The following is a 20000-nucleotide window of genomic DNA, read 5'->3' on the forward strand; positions in this document are numbered from 1 at the left end:
AATACAGCATCCATGGGACCAGATGACATCCCGGGCTGTGTACTACATGAACTACAATATGAACTGGCACCTCACCTAAGTGTCATGTTTAATCATAGCCTCACCTCAGGTTTCGTGCCCACTGAGTGGTGCAGAGCTACAGTTATCCCAATCCACAAGTGGGGATCCACCTTGGATCCCAGAAACTACCGTCCCATCAGTCTGACAAGCCTTATCTGCAAGGCCATGGAGCGTATTATCATGGAACTTATAAACAAAGACATTGGCAACCTTCAAACACTGGACCCCACCCAGTTTGGGTTTGTGAAGGGCCGATCTTGTCTCCTGAACCTGATTGACTTCTTTGAATCAGTCTCCAGAGCCATGGACAAGGGTAAGGTGGTCCACAAAGCCTATCTAGACCTTGCCAAGGCCTTTGACACCATCCCCCACTCTGGAATCATAGATAAACTTACTAAGTTGGGTATTAATCTCTGTGTCACCCAATAGGTTGCTAAATGGCTTACTGATAGAACCCACACTGTAAAAGTAGCCGACTCCAAATCCAGCTCCAGACATGTGACAAGTGGAGTACCTCAGGGTTCAGTCCTGGGGCCGCTCTTGTTTGGCATCTACTTCTCTGAAGTACAGGTCAACACTAAGGGACTCTGGCTAACAAAGTTTGCAGATGACTGCAAACTGGGAGCCATTATTGAATCCCAAATGATGTGGATACTCTACAAAAGGGCCTTACAGAAACAGATGCTTGGTGCCAGAGCCATGGGCTCAAGCTCAATGCCAAGAAATGTATTGTTATCCCCTTTGGGATAAAACATGTATCCATGAATTACCATATAGGTGGCAGTACACTAAACACAGAAAGTGTGATAAGAGACTTAGGGACACAGGTGGACAGTGGTCTCACCTTCAATAACCACATTGCCACAACAGTCAGGAAATCCTTCTATGTGGCACACCTCATCACGAAGGGCTTTTCATCCAGAAAAAAGGAGGTCATTGTCCCACTGTACTCATCCCTCATTAGACCCATTATAGAATACAACACCCCATTTGGTATGTACCTCTCAAGACATCTGCAACAACTGGAAAGGCCTCAGAAATACCTCACTAAAAGAATCACAGGCCTAAAGCAGATGCCCTACGCTGACTGCCTTAAAAACTCCAGCTATACTCTGTCACATATTGTCTACTCAGAGGCGATCTCTGCTTAACATACAAGGCCATGTCAAACCCAGAGCTGTTGGACATGCTACACTTAAAGAAATCCCAATCCCTCAGAGCTACATGCTCCAGGGATCTAAACCTTGTCATCACAATAAACAAAACATGCTGGAGGGATAGGTTCCTGACCCAGAGACTCCCCAGACTCTGGAATAGATTGCCCATACATGTCAAGCAGAGTGCCTCTTTGGACCTCTTCAAGAGGAACCTTGACATTTGGATGGGAGAAAGGAAATTCACCCCAGGGATCACGTCAGTCGCCCTGCTAGACAGGGGTCCAGGAAAGTAAATAATGTGGGAAGAAATAGCCAGGGAATTGTTATGGCTAGGCTTGTATAGGCCCTAGGGCTGATAGCCTAGTACCAACCTATGAACCTATGAATTTTAAAGTGGCTAGAGGCTCACATGTGATGCAACTTGAATAATACAACATGGAAAGAAAGGGAATAATATATAATTTAAGATCATTTAAGTAGGGGAGAGACCCTAATCTAATGCAATGTATTATGGAGAAGAAGTGAAAAGACAGAAGTCCAGATTTCTGATACTATACTAGGAATGTTTGATTGGCTTGTTAAAAATGAAATTTTAGGACAGCAAAGAAAGTGAGAAGATTAGTCACATTGAAAGTGGAATGTGTTGCGTTCCTGTCCTAAAACAGCATGTACTGGAAACAGGTAAGGGTGGGCTATGACAGTTTGTAAAATGAATTACCTAACTTTATAATCTTATTTATTTTAAAGCACAACAAATATAAGGTAAAATAACATGCAAGGAAACATTTCACTAAGGTATGTGTACAGATCTATATATAAATGATGATAAATAAGGTATTCTCCTACAGTGTGTGGATGTTTTTGAACCTCAGTGACAGATTTTCTTTGACAAGCAAAACTGAAATAAAAATTGCTTTGCCAGGCCAATTATTAGATTTGACACAGCCAACAATAAAGTTGGTGGTGTTGCTATTTTCTTAAAAAAAAATCAAAGTAAATTTCTTTATTTTCCTTCATACTCTGACAACATTTTGTAACTAAGAAATCCTACTGACTATACTAAACATTCACAAGACAATTGTAATAATGGTTACATACATATACCCCCAGGTAATAATACTAAAACAGTGGAAGATATTTTCTGCTGGGCCTATTGAAGAATTCCTCACAAAACCATAATATTGGGTGATGTCTATATAGATTGGAAAAGCATACAGTCTGAAAATCCAACCAGTAATAAACATCTGTGCAGGTTCACCCAACATATAACTGCATCATCCAGGTAGAAGAAACCATCTCCTGTCAATACTCAATTGAATTCTAACATCTTCTCCAAATAAAGTATCATCCCATTGAACTCTGACAGACAGCCTAAGTGATCACTTACCAAAATACACCACTGCACACCAAAACAACCACCTAAAACACATTATTATAGCATGGTGAGAAAACACTACTTTTCGTGAAGACATTTTTATTAATACACTGCAGTACATTTATTTACTTGGAAGTCAGTAAGATCTCTCCCCATAGATTTCTATGAGGTTGACAAAATCTTCCTGTGTGTTCTAAAAACCATGCAACCCCCCCCCCCCCCCACACACACACACACAAACACACAGAATAAAATGAGTCAAAACTATCCCTTCCTCAAGGCTATTCTTAGCAACTAAATAACTTAAGAAACACAGAGACAAAGCATGGAAGTTCTGGTCCAAAAATAAAACATATATTACTATACTAGGATATAAACAACTGAAAACCTAAATATAAAACAACTTATCATCAAAGATAAAGAAACCTATTACTCAACAAATCAAAACATCCCCACTCATAATCCAAAACTGTTCTGGGCCTCAGTCAATAAACTGTTAAATCCAGGAAAAGCTACACAGCCAATGCCAGAAACACAAAATCAAAATGAAACCATAGCTGTCCAATTCAGTACTCAGTTTATACAAACAGTGCAGTCTTTAACCAACCAGGTGTCTCATCAAGCTCTTTAATCCATACTCAGTTAAATAACATCCTTCAAAATTTCTCCTTCCAACCAGTTAGAAAAATAACATAAAAAAATACATAAAAAAATAAAGCCTAGTGCAACTTCTCCTGACAATCTTAATGGTAAATATCTTAAAACAGCACCTGACACTATTGCTTATCCTGTTTAAGTTCTGATAAATTGATCCATATCTGAAAACAAAGTCACCTTGCTGGGGAAAACAAATCATTCGCTATTCAGCTGCATAAGAGTGTAATTAATACAAAACTTACAAAGTATAGACCAAAAGACATGATACCTCCCCTTTCAAAAATATTAGAAAAAATGCATTCATAATTTTCCCTTCAACTACGTAACAGATAGCCAGCTTCTGGCTTCAACCCAACACAGCTTCTGTTCTGATAACAGCATAACTACTGCTTTAATGAGCTTTGCTAATATTTTCAAAATCCATAGCAATGCTGGAAGCCTAGTTCCCACCATCACCTTAGACATACAAAAACTTTTGATACTGTCTCCCACCAGAAACTCTTAAATTAACTCTCATCCTTCTGACTCACCAATTCTTCACGGCAGTGGTTTCATAGCAACCCCATGAACAGAGTACTAACAGTAAAATGGAAAAACAATACCTCTACCGTCTTGTCAATAACTATAGGTGCCCATAAGGATCTATGCTAGACCCCATATTTTTCAACATATTCATCAATAACCTCTACACAGCTACACAAATAGGCCACCATAGTTTATTACATTGATGATTCACACCTAATCTACTCAGCCAAATCTCTCTGTAAACTCCAAGGCCTAAGGCAACCATCCTTCTTATGAACTGAAACATGGCTAAATAATTCACAACTGCATCTAAATCCATTAAAACTAAATTATTGCTCTTTGCCCCAAAGCACATGTCTACCACAATGCTACCGTTCACTATTGTCTATGCCAATAACACCATGATGTAACAAGTGCACCACACAAAATTGAGTGTCATCATAGATAACCAGTTGAAATTTGACCACCATGTATCACATGTGATTAAAAAAGCTCATCAAAAGTTAGGTACATTATACACAGTAAAAACCTAGCTCACTGACGTATCCAAAAGATCTATAGCCACTAGCTTCTTACACACATCTCTCCTCAATGCTGCCCCAATCTTCACTAAACGTCGTCTTGCAGCTGTCTAGTCTTGATCAGTGCTATAATAAAATAGCCACTAGCCACATTTGCAGTAAACTATAACAATACAACATCCCCCTTCCCAGCCCTCACAGAATTAAACTGGTTAGAGGTACCACATCACCTAGCTCTTTCTCATCTAACTACAATACATAGACTTCTGTGTAAGCCAGAAAATTGCACAGCACGTAACAACTTAATACAACACTACTCCTCCCAATAGAAGTTTACACTCTAGAGGAAAATCACTTATCTGTATAAGTAAATCATCTAATACTGTAGGTGACTGTCAAAATTCATGTAGTGCAGCTAAACTATGGAGCCACATCCCACTATCACCAAAATCCATTCAGAATGCAAACTTATTTAAAATGCAACTAAAACTTCATACATTTTGTGGATAGGTTCTGACTTATTTGTTAAGGTATTTACCTGGCAGGCCCAAGGCACTGGGTTTGATTCTCACTCAAATGGAGAGTTGGTTCCTGGTATAATAGTTAAAATGTGTACCTCACAGACACAAGATTTAATCTTCAGCATAGGAAGTATGGCTAAGCTAAAAAGGTTCCCTAGAGTTATCAGCCAACAATCACTTATGAAATTATCAAATCAATGAATCTGCCCCTGTACTTCTCCAGGATAAATGACATAGTTATCTTCAACATGCTATATCATCTATTTCTCTTCATTCAGAATCCTATCCCCCACTACCATTCTCACAAACACATGAATAACTATAGCAGAATCTCCTAGCTAAATACATTATTTTGTGATCCTATTCAATTTTCACCTCTATACCTCTAATATAAACCTGCGATTGCCATATGTTTAATTTTCTCTGAACCAACTTTATACCTCACTTCTTTGCTATGATGTTAACATTTTCTGCCCTAAGTAGTTTCTTCTCTCCCTTCTGTTTCCTTGAATTTTGAAGCACTCATCATATGATCTGTTATCTGTCTATATCTACTAATACACATCTTCAAATGCTCAAGTCTTCAACATCACCAGATGCAAATGCAAGCATATCTTTTATATTGTAGTTATTGCCTCTATTTCCTTATGAATGTAATCTAATTAGCAAATATATGTGTAGTTGTTTAATGTATAGTATTTAAATTTTGTTCATATATAGTACTGAATATCTCTTTTAAAATGTTTGCAGTCTGTTGAATTTTTCTCTCCAGACCCCTACCAAACTGAGTAAACAAAACCGACATAGATATAATAAAATAAAACTTGGGCTTTTTGTTAGTTTTAGATATTAAAAAAAACAGGTGATATAGTTACTTAAGAAGTACAGTTATTTATGGCAGTTTATGATTTACAAAGGATGAAACCAACTACTGAAAGAGGGAAGAAAAGTGAATACCTGAAACAAGCAGTGGGAAAGGAGCTGCAAATAGTAGGGCATGTAAGAAAAAGGTAGGCCCAATCAATAGAGGAGAAGATGTGAAATAAGGGAAAAGTATGAAGTGGAGGTATCGAACAAAAGTAAACCTTCAAATGGGTGATAGCACAGGTACTGTTGGGAGGTTAAAAGATTTCCAATTGCATAGTGAGTAATAGAGTGATGACTGATAGCTACATTTTCTTAATGAAATTAGTTAAAGTTGAATTGTTGTCTCTCTCTCTCTCTCTCTCTCTCTCTATATATATATATATATATATATATATATATATAAGTCTCTGTCTCTCTATGTATATACAAAAGTGTATAACTACTTCAAACTAAAGGAACTGAAAAAAAAAAAAAAAAAACATAAAACCCTTCTTTTTTGCAGGAGGACAAATTCAATCTGCACCCACAACCGCTTTTCCTAAGTATTTATACCAGCTCCTTGATTGAGCTATAGTGGGGAAACGGTGTATTTCCTGATTGCCTCTGTTCTGTGATTTTGCACAGAAAAAATACGGTAATGTGAGATGAGATGATTTTCATCAACTGTACAAGCTTTTTATCCCACTCAGCCACCTGAATTCTGTATGTATCCCATAGATAGATAGACAGAGATATATCTGACATAGAGCTTCATTGATTTTTTTAACCAAGACTAGGGTTAATAATGTCAGGAAATTTCTAAAATGAAAATTAGAATCCCAAGGCTATGAGACATAGTTTTCCTAAGCAAAATGAAGCATTCACCATTCTTAGTGCTTACAACTTTGGACCTGTTCCAACTGCCTTCATCAAATCATCATTTCCAAAAATGATCCTCTAATTCTTTATAATTTTCTTAAAGTTTATTAATCAATGGAATATGTTAAATCAAATGCAAAACTGAAACCTACAGGTTTCAAAGTATTTTCAGTTAAATGCTATTAGAAAACAAACTTTGTGAATTCATAGTTGTTTTTCTCCAAATGTTGTCTACAGTTCATGAAAAATAATACTGAAGAAAGTCGGCTTGTTAAGCTGTCTATGCAGACATCTAATAAAGAACACGTTTAAGATAATTATGCCATTTTAAGGGATATATTTTTGACAAGAGGTCAGAGGAAGGAAGGAAATGACTGACCTGACAGGATAAGAAGTACATGAGACAGGCAGGATAAATACAGAGCTCTTCTTGTAATTCCCAGTTCAGTCAACTCTATGGAAGTTTGTCATGAAAATAATGTCAACTTCAAATTTGTCTTTGGTTTAACACATTCCATATATTCAGAAGATTTATGAAAATCATAACAAATAAGTGGAACATTTGGAAAATGGCAATTTGACCATGTCAGATGAAACTTGTCACAGCTTTATTTTATTTATATATTTATTTATTAGTATTATTATTGCTTTTTTTCATAAAAAGAACCATAACTTTAAGATGTTATTTGTTATACCTCATTGTAGCAACAAGTTCAATATTAGAAGGAAAGGGTTATATCTGTGTGAAGGCTGAAAGCACTACAGACACATTAAGGTGGGTCCTGTCCAGGATTCATCTACATCAATTGTACATATGTGTTATAAATACTATGTACCAACTGTAAATAATATAAATATGTCTGAACTAGTTAAACAATGCAACAGTATATTACCTGCACCTGCATAACTGAACACATTTGCTATGCAGTCCATATTTGCATACAACTGCAAATGTTGCATATATATAAAATTTACAACTATGAATATTGCATATACGGTTAATCGGCTGGCTTTGTTTTTGGTACATTTTTGTGTCTTGATTTCATGCGTGTTATTTGATTAGTTCACTTACCTGGCAAAAACAAAACATAAATAAATAAGTAAGTAAGTAAGTAAGTAAATAAATAAATAAATAAATAAATGTAAAACTTCTGGACAGGATATCTGGCAATGGATTTTGAAAGGGGTAGTTCACATTTTAAAATGCAACAGATGTAACAGCTTCTATGCTGGCAAGATATACACGGAGCAGTCACATTATGTTTATGAATACCACCATAGAGTGCAGTTACAGTAGGAAAATGATGCATTATACAGGCATACAAAGACTTGTGGCAACTTCAGAATGTTCACATTTTAAGTGATTGAACAAGCATTAAAGGAGACTAGGAAACCAGGAATGTGTACTTCTGACATGAATTATATGGGCAACTGACAATCAGTGCAAATCACCCTCTAGGGCCAAATGGTCATTTGAAAATAACCTGTGGGATTCAATACACTCCATGTAGGTTCTGCATAGATGCTATGAAGAGTATTTTCATGTATCCAATACTGCTCATCTCGTGGCATTGCACCATGAATATTAATGATGCATGGCACACATAAGCAAGGTTTCACAGCTCACACCAGTGTTGCTAGCCAGGAAACCTGTAGACTAAGAATTTGGATTGTACCACCCAACCTTTCAGTGCAAGAAATCCAGACAAGCACCAAACTAATAGGTGACAAAGGGCCAAAAATAAGTACAGATTTACTATATTGGACTGATAACTGTAGAAAGAAGGTCGAATAATAATAGGATTTCTGTTAGCATGCATGTTCTGAAGGATATGCAGTACAAAACTGAAATGTATGTCATTATGTATTGACTTTAATCTTCAGTGATGTCCAAATAAACCACATATTTTACAAGGAACAGATAAAAAATTATGCAAACCTTTGGACATTCTGCAAAATTCTGGATAATCTCCCATTTGTTATATTTTTTTTTTCTTTTTTTTTTAGGCCATAGTTTGTGCGATGCGCCACCTGCCATAAACATGTTTAGCTGTGCTCACTTGGTTTGCATGAAGCACAGCAGCTCACAAACTGGAGGAATGGACCACCCAGGTTGTAGACAGGACCCAGACAGCCACAAACATGAAACTGGATGCATTCAATTAATAATGCTGGGTATCTCTCAACCACAATAGGTGGTGTTGCTTTACAATTAACAGCAAGGACTTTAAAATAATTACTAAGATACGGCATATCATGTCACTAATCCTGTGGCAGCAGGTGTTAAGTGTAAGTATGGAGTGCAGATGGTCCTCTGTCTAGTACAGTGTGTGCAAATTTTGTTTTACTGTTGCGAGATTGCAGATTATAGCAATGAAGTGCAACATGCAGAATTGTTTTCTCAGCCTTCTCTGGAGAACCATGGACATGATTTACTTGACTAGCACATTTACACAAGTGCCTGTATACCTAATAATCTTAAAATTGCAGTGCCTGCCACTTTTGTGCATTGCTTAACATCTTATAAACATGGTGCCTAGCAGTGTACACCCTCTCCTACTGTGTTTGCTCGATGGTAAGCGATGCTCAACATTTTCAAAAGTTGAAAAACCAAAATGTGCACTCTCTCAGTAGGTGAGAGACATAAAATAGGTAGGAAAACGCATGTTTGTTAAGGATGCAAAAAGCATGTGGTAATGTATGCATCAGAACAATACTGTCTAAATAGTATTTTAATAATAATTTGTGTAATAACTTAGTAGGATTAAAAGTTAAGGACTACTTAGTTGGTATTTAGTAGAGTTGTATCATATTGAGCATGCATATCTCAACTGTAAAAGAAGCTGTGCATACCTTAGTCTGTAGCACAAAGCAATGGTGCCATATTGTCAAGTAGAAGTGAGCATACATCTCTAAACTGTGAAAGGAAAGTATGCATGCAGTAGTCTATAGGATAAAATAGCAGTACAGTATTTGAGAGTAGTCATTGTTTCAGAGTTCAGAAAGTACACTTTGCAAATATACCATACTGTTTTCATCACTGGAATGTAACTTCAGGCCTCTATAGCAGTGGCACAAATGGCCTGCTATAATCAGTATAACTATAATATGCATAGGTGCAATATATGCACACATCAAAGATTGGTGGCTGCAATCTGTACTATGGTGTGCCTCTGTTATGAACTGGGTAGTCTTAAAAGTAATGAAGAAACATGTTAAGAGTTTGTACTATTAAAAGTAAAGATAACAGAATAGAGTTAAGTAATTGTATCAATGCTTTGCATGTCACATATGAAGTTACTAATGTTCTGCCTTTATTTTTCTCTCACCCCAACCTTGTTCTCTCCTTTTTTTTTACTTTATTATTTTTTTTTTGTTTTTCCCACAGCACAGCAGGATAGGCCTATCCCATGGGATCCATCTGTCCCCACTCCACAGGCTACAGCACCATTGCCCAGCACGTCTTCTGCTTCCCTGCACTACTTGGCCTTTCATATAGTTCTACCCCAAAGGATAGGCCTGTGGCTCCCTCCTGGAGAAGTGGTGGTGGTGCTGGGTTTATCACCTGATGGGAACTGCCAGGGATGGTACATAGGATGGTCCACTACACTTTGGGTGCATGCCTATGCTAGATGGAGTGCCTGCTCTTCATACTCATGCAGAGCACTGATAGGAAATGCAGACTTTGGGTACTACAAACAGTTGTGCAGTGAGGTGACAGTGATGACAGTCCACTGGTTGAGAACTAGATTCTCACTGTCAACTGCCTTGACATGCATGGGACCAGGATTTCTCACCCTCTCCCCTGCCATGTTGTTCACCCACCTCTTAAGTCCTTCACTGTCCCTGTCTCTTGTCTTGTTTGTCTTGTCTGTCAAGACAAGCATTTCTTCCTCACCTGCCCAACTTACCTCACCCAGACATCCCTACATCCACTCCCCAACATTCCTTTCACTTTCAAAAAAAAAAAAAATGGGGAACCCCTTTCCCAAAAAAAAAAAAAAATTGGCCAATACATAGCTCTCCATTTCACACATGTGTCTTCATGAGACACAATTCCGTCTAATTTCTAATACAACAGATTGTGTTGTGCTCAATCTTCTCTCTGGAGGTGACACTCCAAATTAAGGTACATTTGTGCATATCTGTTCATGTTTTATTCTTGAAGAAATGGATAGCTATGGTTCTTTCCTACATCTTCCTGCACACTCCTTCCCTCTGTTCAGTTTATTCTTCCACCTCTTTGCTCCTCATTTCACCACTTTCCTGTATTCCCCATTCCTGTTCTTTAAAGAATTATTGAACGATGGTGAGCACTGTGCTCCAATGTGAAGCAAAGGTAAATGGAAGAAATATTATAAAATATATATTTAAAGTATCATACACACTTGTAAAATTGCAACTTCCAGATGTATTTGAACCCAGGAACATCTACCTTCAAAAGCAATGTATTACCACTTGCTGCCACAAACTCAATTAGCTAGCAGATGTGTTTAATGAATTCAATAGTAAATGACACAGTTTAGCAAAGATTTCCCTTTGTAGTCTACCATGCTTGCACCCCATATCACTAATGTCATATCTTTGCCATAAAATTTGTATGAAGCAGCATTGTGCTTTCCTCTGAAATGTTTTATAAAGCATTACTGTGAGATAGCCATTTTGTTTTATACAGCAGCAGTGTGTGATGGTGCACAATGCTGAGCATTGTGCACTATCGATAAGCAAAGCTACTAGAAAAGTAGTTTAGTTTATTAGCTACAGCTGTATTTGGAACCTGTACCATCTGGCCCCTAAAAGAAAATTATCACTGCATTGTTAATTAGTACTTGCAGCCACAGATTCAGTGCATGTAAGTCTGCCATTTGCTATTCAGTCTGTAAAATACACTTGTTTCTCAAATGAGTCTGTAGTACCATCTGTTAATGCAGTGATACATTCATTTTTGTGTTCAGATAGTACTGGGTTCGAATAGAGGTGTATGTAACAGTTTCAAGCACTTATACATGTAAATCCAAATTTTGAAGTGCGATAGCTGGTATAGAGTCTCTAAAATATGGCTAGATGGTTTTGGTTTCCAATATAATTGCATATAACACGTATTACTGTTTTTTGTCATAGCTACCTGTTAGTGTGCAAGGGGCACCATCACAGAATAATGCTTTAAAGAAGAGAAATAGGAAAGACAGGAAAGTGGCGAAATGGGGAGCAAGCAGGAGAAAGAACAAAATGAAAGGAAGGCAGGAATATGCAGGAAAGATTTAGGAAAGAAACATAAATTCCATGATCAGGAACACCACTGCAGAACAAAGCAAATTATTTTATTAACACGTTCTGGTACTTCGGCTTCTTGCCTTCTGCTGGAACATTTTTTCAACATAATTTTGTCCCTATATATACCCCCACTTCCGATTGTTTAATTAATCAATTATCAAAAAAAGCACTACATAAATCAGTACTTTAAGCAAACATTTTCAGACTTTCAAGCTATATAAAATAAATGGTATCAAATATTTTAACAATGCATGTAAATACATTTTTAAATACATTTCTTAAAACAACATTAAATATATCATTATTATATCACTGTATATCTTATTAAATATATTCAGTATTGTATAGCTTTACTATCTTGATGCCAAAAAATATTTTGCCATGTTATAAAGTGCTGTTGCCTTTAACTTCCCTATTACAATTTTAATTACAATAATAAGCATAAATATAGTTCATATCTCAATATAGACTATTATTGCATTTTCATGGATAATCCAAACAACTTTATAACAGATTATGTTTGCACTTTTAAACAAATTTCAATAACTTTAATAGTTGTCATTCTTTCTATCATACATCTTATATACTTTTTAAATACATCCAAAAAGTATTACAAAAACTTTTCATACATATCCCCGGATTTAATAATCATCTATGCAGGACTAGCTTAGTACTGCACAGAAGTAGCTGTTTAGGAGCAGGACGGCAGAGCGCCATGCATATTAATGAAGGTGTGCTGCCTGAGCTCCTAATTTTACACGGAGCATGTAAGAGTGCAGAGGGCGTGTCTGAGAGCAGAGCTTTCAGAATATATATGCCCCCGCAATGAAGAACAGTAGAAAGGCCAAAGGAATGAGGGAGACCGCTAAAAGGTGTCCACATACCCCCAGCAACATCCTCCCACATGTACAACAGCAATAGTAAATACAAACCAAATAAACAAACCTTTTTTTTTTATTATGAATCCGATTAAAGCTAACCATCGGTGTGCAGGTTTGCCCATCATTTAGCTACAGTTAATGCAGCTTAAATGGCTGAAGATGATAACAAGGAAGATATATGCAAATGAAACAGTATAGCACTAGTGTAGTGGGCAGAGCATTCAACCTACTAACAGGCATTCCCAGTTCGAGTCCCACTGCAGCACATTCTATTTTCCATGTCAAAACACATTATGACCAATATTTTAGTTACATAACCTACTAAATAACATATATTTGTGAACTGGAGTACTGGACTAAATGCAGACGTGAGGTGTCAGTGTCATAATGTTGCAAAATCCACGGATAATCACATGTGCTCCATACAGTATATGTACACAGGAATCATGGATACAAATGGAAGGTAAAATGTGTAATGAGTGATAACCCCATACAGCTTCAAAATCCTTCTCAAGAACCATTAAATATTATTTTCTAAATCAGTGCAGTTGTAAGCAGGACTAAGCACTAGTAAGCAAGTGTAAGCACCAATAAGCAGTAGTAATCATTTGTAAGCACCAGGAAGCGAGTTTAAGCTCGTTTGCGTGGGGGTAAGTAACTCGCACACAGGTTAAGCAATATTGAAGCTAGCTCTCTGTAAGCATCATTAACCTGAGGTTAGCATTGCTTACCCTCCTGCAAGCCCACGCAAACCTGCTTACAACTGCTCAAAAGTGCCTTAATCACTCTGTATCCAATGGCCCTTGTTCTGCCCAGCAACAAAATAAACAGCTTTACAGGTCTTGAACCCAGGACCCTATACACTATTGTCACAGTAGTTAACCATCAAGCCATCACAGAAGAATGAGGTACCACCAAACAAATTCTCACTATAGTAAAATCAAACTGAACATGTGAAAGGAATCAGTATATAGTCATATGTTCTATAACCTACTACATAACATAAATATGTGAAGTGGAGTACAGCAATAAGCCAGATGTTAGGTGTAATTGTAATAGAGTGTTGAAGTCCCCAGTACAACACAAGAACCCCATACAGTGTATGCGCACATGATTCATGGATGCCATATATATATATATATATATATATATATATATATATATATATATATATATATATATATATATAAGATGTAATGAATAATAAATGAATGCCAAAAAGAAAATATAATGCAAAGTCTTTTGTAAACAATGCTAAGCATTGCACAGGCCAGTTTAGGAGGTATAAGCAATGTGCTGGCCAGCTAACTCAATGTGCTCAGTAGTATACCCCTTTAAACAATGCCAAGCTTAGGTAAGCAGGTTTGCCCATAGCTTAGCCTTTTCAAAACTGGCCAATCATAGCAAAGTGCAGGAAATCGGCCCTACTTAAACCCAACATATGGGGATACATCTCATAACTAGTTGTAGCTTCTCCTTGCAGGCACCATGGCAGAAAGGGGAGAGGGTGTGCACTTCTAGGCAGAGCGCTGGGGCATCCAGGAGTCCAGAGTCATGGCAGGATGCCTTGTCAAAGACCATTAGCAGAGACTGCTACAGGGTCAGTACCAGGGTTCCCAATATAAGGAGGAAGCCTGGGACTATCTTTCCCATGACCTCACCAGTGCCACTGGCATACCCCGAGCTGGTGAGCAGGTCAGGCATCACTATGCTGACCTGAAGTGGCATAAGGGGGTCCTCTTGGAGCAGTGGATCCAAGAGGCTAGAATGGCAGGGGCTGCCCCAGCTATGTGTAAGTATCACTCCGTGTGTGTAATAAGTGCCAGCTCATGTATATCATGGATAGTTTTGGCTAAATATTCCTCATATGTCCTTCACAGCTGCAATTGAGTGGGCTGTGAACCAGGAAGCCCATAGCTATCACCTGGAGAGGCTGCGATGTGAGGCAGGTTAGTAATACTCTTGCATGTACTGTCATAGGAAATAAATCTAAAAGTATTAGTAAATTAATTGCCAGTATAAAACCTGTATTATTTAAGGCAAGTACTGCATACACTGGAGAATATGGCAGGAAGAGTCTCATATAGTTTGTATGTAAATAAAAGCATAATAGCCTGACAATAAAGGTCTAACTGCTGGACTGCATGCATATACTCTGGTATCATATGGTAATGTAGATTTGCAATCATGTACTGGTACTGTTGTGTTAAGCAATGTTACCCACACTGTGCACCATAAATAGAATGTGTAGGAATGCCTGTATATGACTGGTGTAATACCCAGACGTCATTTAGTACAACTGAGAGACACATAGACAGAAAACAGTGAAAAGGCAGCCAACAAAATCCAAATAGCATATGCAACTGAGATGTGAAATATTGCATTTTTAGCACACACAGTCATGGTTTGAATCCTGGCAGTGGTAGTAGTCTGCATACAGAATCATACCCCATAACTGTAGAGATATGTCCAGAATGTCCAGTAAAGTGGCCCATATCTGTTGCCTGTCAACCTGTCCCCCTGAGAAATCAGTGGAATGATCCCAGATGTATAGGCAGCAAACAGGAAATACAACTGATTGGCACACATATATGAGAACAAAGCTGGCACACTAGCAACTCCCCAAAACATTATGAGATTAAGAAGCCACGTATGTCTCATTTACACCCCCATGTTGTCAAGCTGTGGCCAGAGTGTGTATAGTAACAGAGTGAGATGTATGTGCATAATAGTAATGTGTAATCTGGTACTTTGTGTGGCAACATTCAGGTAGTGCTAACAAACATTTCTCCCACAGGTCTGTCAGATACAAACACTGTACCCAGAAATACAAGAATATTACCCTGTACTGGTATTGTTTACTTTGGTATTGTATGGCATTGTGACTGATGCAGTTGCTCTGAATAATAAGGTATTACTTATCACTGTTGCTCACACTGTCCTACAAAATATAACTGTCTAGGAAATCCTGTATAAGAGCCTTGTAATACAAGGTCAGAATGCAAAACCACAGGAGAATTATAAGACAGAAAGCAGATATAAGATATACAGAAATATCTATATAGCACACACATCTCTGATGGATAGTGTTTTAGTTGTAGCAGACACAGCCATTGTCCGCATCCTGGGAGTGGAAGTAGGTTGCATACAGAATTATACCCCATAACTGTACAAATAAGACCAGCATGTCCAGTATATGGGCCCATATCTGCTGCCTGTCACCCTGCCCCCCTGGGAAGTCAGTGGGATGATCCCAGATGAATAGTCAGCAAACAGGGAATGCAACTGATTGTCACATATCTGTGACAGCAAACCTGTCACTCTAGCAACTCCCGAAACTTTTATGAGAGTAATAAGCCAAGTATGTCCTATCTACACCCCCATGTTGTCAAGCTGTGACCAGAGTGTGTACAGTAACAGAGTGAGATGTATGTGCATAATACTAATGTGTATTCTGGTACTTTGTGTGGCAACATTCAGGTAGTGCTAACAAACACTGCTCCCACAGGTACGTCAGATACAATCACTGTGCCGAGAAATAAAAAGTTTGATACACTGTACTGGTACTGTTTACTCTGGTATTGTATGGAATACACACACACATATATGTATATATATATATATATATATATATATATATATATATATATATATATATATATATATATATATATATATATATATATATATATGTAAAGGTATATACAGACATACATCTGAGTGTTGCAGTTGCTCTGAATAACAAGATATCACTAATCACTGTCAACCAGACTGTGCTACATAATATAACTGTGTAGGAAATCCTGTATAAGAGTGTTTTAAGTCAATAAGGGGTGAAGAAGGCAATAGTCTAGATATGTCCTGGTTCACCTGCATGTGGTCAAGACATGGCCAGAGTCTGTGCAGAAAGAGATGGATGGGTATGTGCATAACAGCAACCTGGAATCTGGGAGTATGTGTAGAAACAGTTAGTTAGTGTTAAGCATTTCCTCCACAGATATACCAGGTAAGAGGTGTATACTGCAAGTAAAACCAGTTCATGTGAAAAGATGATGACAGCCATATCACTGTCCAAACTAAGGCAATAGGGTAGTGTCAGATAACAGCACTGACTAGGAAAATAATGTGAACTATAGGAATATACTAGTTGTTAATTGGCATCTCCCCCCCACCATATCTCCAACAATAAACTAAATACCCTCCTCAGTTGGTATGTAATGACTTCACAGTTCTGTTGGGACATATGTCCTATTGGCTGATAATTATTTAAATCTGTTTCCATGCATGTGCTATGTTGAAATAATCCAACATTGGTGGCATGGTGCCATCAATGTACCTGCATACTGTTGTTATTACCACTGTGGTCCCATATGTGCATGTGTTCCATTTGCTATGCAACTGTTCCATATCTGGTGTCTGGGTTAATGGGAATATCTATGCATGCTGTTATACCTTAACCCTGGAATGTGTTGACTATTACTAAACCACAAATCGCCAGCAAAGCCCAGATGTAGTTCCCACCACAGTGCAATCCGGTACTCGAGACAGGTTCACCAAACACGTAGTTTATTCACAGAACAACACCAAAACATTAACGCCTTTGTTGAAACAAACACATTGCGTTTTCGTTTAAAATAAACTTCATCAGAAAAGACCAGTGCATCCAAACTATCTTATTAAATATGCTCAACAATTAAATCCTAATTACATTCATTAAAAACCAATTAGTTTAATTTAAAGCAATAGTGCATGTTACCAAACATTAAACCCCATTAACTCATTCATATTGATTTATTCCCTAGCAGCAATTAGATTCATAAAAGCTTACACAATTCATTTAGATAATATCAAAAATATACATTATTTTAATAAATATATATTAAAAATTTTTTAAAAAAACTTTGTAAAAACTATAATTAAAAACTGTGGTTAAATGTAATTATAAAATGTCAGGATATTCTTATTGTGTTAAAATACATAAATCCTAAGCCATTTTATTTCACTTTATGAGATCAAACTGTGTAAAAAAATATGTAAAAAAATATATATATGTCAGGATACCACATGTTAATGTAAATATAGAACATTTGAATATCATTTTATGTTTAAAATGTATGAAACCTAAGTCATACTATGGCAAAACTAACTTGAGCAAAAGTGTTCTTGATGTTGAATTTCCTATTACATATACATCCTTAAACTATATATGGGGGCCCTCTGGTGGCTGTAGAGAATATATGTTGTTATTATAACTTGGCTGCCCTTAATTTCAACAAGGGCAGTATAGTGATGTTATCATTTAGCCCCGGGGGTTTGTCAGCATTTAATGCTACTTGCCACCAAAGTTCTCTATATTCTATTCTAGTTTCCCATGGCCCCCCTCGGACATCTTTTTGTATATGTTCTATAACTAGAAACTTGAATTTGAATTCTTTACAAACTTCACTATGCTTATATAAAGCATTGCTCTCTTTTTTAACAGAAATTTCATAAAAATGTTCATATACACGCTTTCTCAATGCCCTTTCAGTTTTCCCAATATAGAAGGCATCACATTTTTCGCAAAAAGCAAGATATACTATTCCTTGTGTGTCACAGTTGTAATATTCAGGACTAATGATCATTTTATTTCTACTAGATATGTAATGTCCTTCTCCATTGAGTATATGACAACATTGTGCACAATGCCCACACTTGTAGGTGCCCTTCTTACTATTATTTTTAGTGCTCATTTTAATCTTGCTTTCCAAAATATTCCCCATATTTCTAGAATTCTTATAAATTATAGTTTTCGGGATATTAATTATGTTTTCTATATCGGAGAGCGCTACGAACCTCTCCCATTCTCTAGAGAATATTTTGCTAATTTCCCTATTAATACCATTGTATTCTAAAACTAAGGATAATGTATGTTCGTCAGTCTTATTATTGTTCATATTCAAAGGTTCTATGGATGGATTGGTTATTCTATCACTCTGCCCTTTATATATTGGACGGAACCTATCTTTCCTTCCTTCACTTGCTTCCATTTTTATTAGTTCCACAAAGTCTTTGGGATAACCCCTTTCCCAAAACATCCTTTCCAAAAAATCACATTCTTTTAAATAATCTTCATCTAGACTTGTCATCCGGCTACCCCTAACGAACTGTCCCTTCACAATACTTTTTTTACAGTGTTTAGGATGTCCGCTAGTGTAATGCAGAAAGGAGTTACAATAGGTGGGTTTCCTATATACTTTTGTTTGGTAATGTCCTTCCCTTTTGTAGAACTCAACATCCAGATATATCAAACTAGTGTCAGACACAGTATGTGTAAAGCTTAGGAAATTGGTTGTAGAGTTCAAATATTCTAGAAATTCCATTAATGGCCCTCTACCAGCAGTCCAAAGAATGACTATGTCGTCTAAAAACCTTCTATACAAGATCCAACAATCCTTGTAAGGGGAATTAAGAATGTGTTTCTCCTCCCACGATGCCAAAATTAAATTAGCATAAGTGGGGGCACATGCTGCCCCCATGGCCACTCCTTGGATCTGCTGGAAGAACTCTCCTTTAAAGTAGATGAAATTATTACTTAGGACCAAATCCATAAGCCAATTACATGCTAGCTTGTCATTCCTATTCAAGCCTTCATATGTGAATATTGTGTCTTCCAAAATATTTTTCCCTTCCTCATGTGGTATCGAGGAAAATAAATCCACAATATCGATAGTTACGAACAACATATTTTCATGCCATCCACATTCATTTATGTCATTTAATAACTCCCAAGAGTCTTTCAAAATACTTGTTTTATTAGTCCATATTGGTTTCAACTTTGCATCAACATATTTAGCCAGAGTCTGGGTTTTAGACCCATCGGCTGATACTATAGGTCTTAAAGGGGGGTCGGAAGGGTTTTTATGTATTTTTGGGATCCCGAAAATAACCGGGATCCTCGGTTTATCGACTTTCAGAAACCCATAACTGCTAGGACTAATTAACCCTTCCTGTAACATATCATATAAAGCCGTATCTATTCTGTGATAGGCTATGTTAATCTCATTTCTAGAGACTATACTATACCTGTCCTCATTCCATAGTTGGGTATATATTTTACTATCATACAAGATATAATCCATGAATACAATCCCCCCTCCCTTGTCTGGCTTCATTACTCTTATTTCTTTATTATTCTTTATTTCATACAAAAGATCTCTTTCCTTCTTGGTTAAGTTATTACAATACTTATTACTAAAACTTGTTGTTCTGACTTCTTTCTCTATCACCTTCTCTAAATTCTTAATTTGGGGATGCAATGGTGG

This window comes from Protopterus annectens, chromosome 2.part0 (assembly GCF_019279795.1).
Source record: "Protopterus annectens isolate FY-2018-M chromosome 2.part0, PAN1.0, whole genome shotgun sequence".
NCBI lineage: Eukaryota > Metazoa > Chordata > Ceratodontiformes > Protopteridae > Protopterus > Protopterus annectens.